Source organism: Salvelinus fontinalis, unplaced genomic scaffold (assembly GCF_029448725.1).
Source record: "Salvelinus fontinalis isolate EN_2023a unplaced genomic scaffold, ASM2944872v1 scaffold_0230, whole genome shotgun sequence".
In the NCBI taxonomy this organism is placed as follows: domain Eukaryota; kingdom Metazoa; phylum Chordata; class Actinopteri; order Salmoniformes; family Salmonidae; genus Salvelinus; species Salvelinus fontinalis.
Window position 1 is genome coordinate 242501 of NW_026600439.1, and position 5000 is coordinate 247500.

The window sequence follows — 5000 nt, forward strand, 5'->3', positions numbered from 1 at the left end:
CAACTAGATGTATTGAAGTTAGTAGGGAATCAACTAGATGTATTGAAGTTAGTAGGGAATCAACTAGATGTATTGACGTTAGTAGGGAATCAACTAGATGTATTGACGTTAGTAGGGAATCAACTAGATGTAGGGAATCAACTAGATGTATTGACGTTAGTAGGGAATCAACTAGATGTATTGACGTTAGTAGGGAATCAACTAGATGTATTGAAGTTAGTAGGGAATCAACTAGATGTAGGGAATCAACTAGATGTAGGGAATCAACTAGATGTAGGGAATCAACTAGATGTAGGGAATCAACTAGATGTAGGGAATCAACTAGATGTATTGAAGTTAGTAGGGAATCAACTAGATGTAGGGAATCAACTAGATGTAGGGAATCAACTAGATGTAGGGAATCAACTAGATGTATTGAAGTTAGTAGGGAATCAACTAGATGTAGGGAATCAACTAGATGTATTGAAGTTAGTAGGGAATCAACTAGATGTATTGAAGTTAGTAGGGAATCAACTAGATGTATTGAAGTTAGTAGGGAATCAACTAGATGTATTGAAGTTAGTAGGGAATCAACTAGATGTATTGACGTTAGTAGGGAATCAACTAGATGTAGGGAATCAACTAGATGTAGGGAATCAACTAGATGTAGGGAATCAACTAGATGTATTGAAGTTAGTAGGGAATCAACTAGATGTATTGAAGTTAGTAGGGAATCAACTAGATGTATTGAAGTTAGTAGGGAATCAACTAGATGTAGGGAATCAACTAGATGTATTGAAGTTAGTAGGGAATCAACTAGATGTAGGGAATCAACTAGATGTATTGAAGTTAGTAGGAAATCAACTAGATGTATTGAAGTTAGTAGGGAATCAACTAGATGTATTGACGTTAGTAGGGAATCAACTAGATGTAGGGAATCAACTAGATGTATTGACGTTAGTAGGGAATCAACTAGATGTAGGGAATCAACTAGATGTATTGACGTTAGTAGGGAATCAACTAGATGTATTGAGGTTAGTAGGGAATCAACTAGATGTAGGGAATCAACTAGATGTAGGGAATCAACTAGATGTATTGACGTTAGTAGGGAATCAACTAGATGTATTGAAGTTAGTAGGGAATCAACTAGATGTATTGACGTTAGTAGGGAATCAACTAGATGTATTGACGTTAGTAGGGAATCAACTAGATGTAGGGAATCAACTAGATGTATTGAAGTTAGTAGGGAATCAACTAGATGTATTGACGTTAGTAGGGAATCAACTAGATGTATTGAAGTTAGTAGGGAATCAACTAGATGTATTGAAGTTAGTAGGGAATCAACTAGATGTATTGACGTTAGTAGGGAATCAACTAGATGTATTACATTTACATTTTTACATTTTAGTCATTTAGCAGACGCTCTTATCCAGAGCGACTTACAGTAGAGTGCATACATTTTATTACATTTTACATACTGAGACAAGGATATCCCTACCGGCCAAACCCTCCCTAACCCGGACGACGCTATGCCAATTGTATTGACGTTAGTAGGGAATCAACTAGATGTATTGAAGTTAGTAGGGAATCAACTAGATGTATTGAAGTTAGTAGGGAATCAACTAGATGTATTGAAGTTAGTAGGGAATCAACTAGATGTATTGAAGTTAGTAGGGAATCAACTAGATGTATTGAAGTTAGTAGGGAATCAACTAGATGTATTGAAGTTAGTAGGGAATCAACTAGATGTATTGAAGTTAGTAGGGAATCAACTAGATGTATTGAAGTTAGTAGGGAATCAACTAGATGTATTGAAGTTAGTAGGGAATCAACTAGATGTATTGAAGTTAGTAGGGAATCAACTAGATGTATTGACGTTAGTAGGGAATCAACTAGATGTATTGAAGTTAGTAGGGAATCAACTAGATGTATTGAAGTTAGTAGGGAATCAACTAGATGTATTGAAGTTAGTAGGGAATCAACTAGATGTATTGAAGTTAGTAGGGAATCAACTAGATGTATTGACGTTAGTAGGGAATCAACTAGATGTAGGGAATCAACTAGATGTATTGAAGTTAGTAGGGAATCAACTCGATGTAGGGAATCAACTAGATGTATTGAAGTTAGTAGGGAATCAACTAGATGTAGGGAATCAACTAGATGTATTGACGTTAGTAGGGAATCAACTAGATGTAGGGAATCAACTAGATGTATTGAACTCAGTAGGGAATCAACTAGATGTATTGAAGTTAGTAGGGAATCAACTAGATGTATTGAAGTTAGTAGGGAATCAACTAGATGTATTGAAGTTAGTAGGGAATCAACTAGATGTATTGACGTTAGTAGGGAATCAACTAGATGTATTGAAGTTAGTAGGGAATCAACTAGATGTATTGAAGTTAGTAGGGAATCAACTAGATTTATTGACGTTAGTAGGGAATCAACTAGATGTATTGAAGTTAGTAGGGAATCAACTAGATGTAGGGAATCAACTAGATGTATTGACGTTAGTAGGGAATCAACTAGATGTAGGGAATCAACTAGATGTATTGACGTTAGTAGGGAATCAACTAGATGTATTGAAGTTAGTAGGGAATCAACTAGATGTATTGAAGTTAGTAGGGAATCAACTAGATGTATTGAAGTTAGTAGGGAATCAACTAGATGTATTGAAGTTAGTAGGGAATCAACTAGATGTATTGACGTTAGTAGGGAATCAACTAGATGTATTGAAGTTAGTAGGGAATCAACTAGATGCAGGGAATCAACTAGATGTATTGAAGTTAGTAGGGAATCAACTAGATGTATTGAAGTTAGTAGGGAATCAACTAGATGTAGGGAATCAACTAGATGTATTGAAGTTAGTAGGGAATCAACTAGATGTATTGAAGTTAGTAGGGAATCAACTAGATGTATTGAAGTTAGTAGGGAATCAACTAGATGTATTGAAGTTAGTAGGGAATCAACTAGATGTATTGAAGTTAGTAGGGAATCAACTAGATGTATTGAAGTTAGTAGGGAATCAACTAGATGTATTGAAGTTAGTAGGGAATCAACTAGATGTATTGAAGTTAGTAGGGAATCAACTAGATGTATTGAAGTTAGTAGGGAATCAACTAGATGTATTGAAGTTAGTAGGGAATCAACTAGATGTATTGAAGTTAGTAGGGAATCAACTAGATGTATTGAAGTTAGTAGGGAATCAACTAGATGTATTGAAGTTAGTAGGGAATCAACTAGATGTAGGGAATCAACTAGATGTATTGACGTTAGTAGGGAATCAACTAGATGTATTGAAGTTAGTAGGGAATCAACTAGATGTATTGAAGTTAGTAGGGAATCAACTAGATGTATTGACGTTAGTAGGGAATCAACTAGATGTATTGACGTTAGTAGGGAATCAACTAGATGTATTGAAGTTAGTAGGGAATCAACTAGATGTATTGACGTTAGTAGGGAATCAACTAGATGTATTGACGTTAGTAGGGAATCAACTAGATGTATTGAAGTTAGTAGGGAATCAACTAGATGTATTGACGTTAGTAGGGAATCAACTAGATGTATTGACGTTAGTAGGGAATCAACTAGATGTATTGAAGTTAGTAGGGAATCAACTAGATGTATTGAAGTTAGTAGGGAATCAACTAGATGTATTGAAGTTAGTAGGGAATCAACTAGATGTAGGGAATCAACTAGATGTATTGAAGTTAGTAGGGAATCAACTAGATGTAGGGAATCAACTAGATGTATTGAAGTTAGTAGGGAATCAACTAGATGTATTGAAGTTAGTAGGGAATCAACTAGATGTATTGAAGTCAGTAGGGAATCAACTAGATGTATTGACGTTAGTAGGGAATCAACTAGATGTATTGAAGTTAGTAGGTAATCAACTAGATGTATTGACGTTAGTAGGGAATCAACTAGATGTATTGAACTCAGTAGGGAATCAACTAGATGTATTGAAGTTAGTAGGGAATCAACTAGATGTATTGAAGTTAGTAGGGAATCAACTAGATGTAGGGAATCAACTAGATGTAGGGAATCAACTAGATGTAGGGAATCAACTAGATGTATTGAAGTTAGTAGGGAATCAACTAGATGTAGGGAATCAACTAGATGTATTGAAGTTAGTAGGGAATCAACTAGATGTATTGACGTTAGTAGGGAATCAACTAGATGTATTGAAGTTAGTAGTGAATCAACTAGATGTATTGAAGTTAGTAGGGAATCAACTAGATGTAGGGAATCAACTAGATGTATTGAAGTTAGTAGGGAATCAACTAGATGTAGGGAATCAACTAGATGTATTGAAGTTAGTAGGGAATCAACTAGATGTAGGGAATCAACTAGATGTATTGAAGTTAGTAGGGAATCAACTAGATGTATTGAAGTTAGTAGGGAATCAACTAGATGTATTGAAGTTAGTAGGGAATCAACTAGATTTAGGGAATCAACTAGATGTATTGAAGTTAGTAGGGAATCAACTAGATGTATTGAACTCAGTAGGGAATCAACTAGATGTATTGAAGTTAGTAGGGAATCAACTAGATGTATTGAAGTTAGTAGGGAATCAACTAGATGTATTGAAGTTAGTAGGGAATCAACTAGATGTAGGGAATCAACTAGATGTATTGAAGTTAGTAGGGAATCAACTAGATGTATTGAAGTTAGTAGGGAATCAACTAGATGTATTGAAGTTAGTAGGGAATCAACTAGATGTATTGAAGTTAGTAGGGAATCAACTAGATGTATTGAAGTTAGTAGGGAATCAACTAGATGTATTGACGTTAGTAGGGAATCAACTAGATGTATTGAAGTTAGTAGGGAATCAACTAGATGCAGGGAATCAACTAGATGTATTGAAGTTAGTAGGGAATCAACTAGATGTATTGAAGTTAGTAGGGAATCAACTAGATGTAGGGAATCAACTAGATGTATTGAAGTTAGTAGGGAATCAACTAGATGTATTGAAGTTAGCAGGGAATCAACTAGATGTATTGAAGTTAGTAGGGAATCAACTA

General features: G+C 35.1%; 1 protein-coding gene across 1 annotated transcript in view; it reads left to right on the plus strand.

Annotated features, from left to right (window-relative positions):
• Positions 1-5000, plus strand: part of LOC129844786 (DNA topoisomerase 3-alpha-like) — a 13436-nt gene that overhangs the window by 5906 nt on the left and 2530 nt on the right. The window lies entirely within an intron of this gene.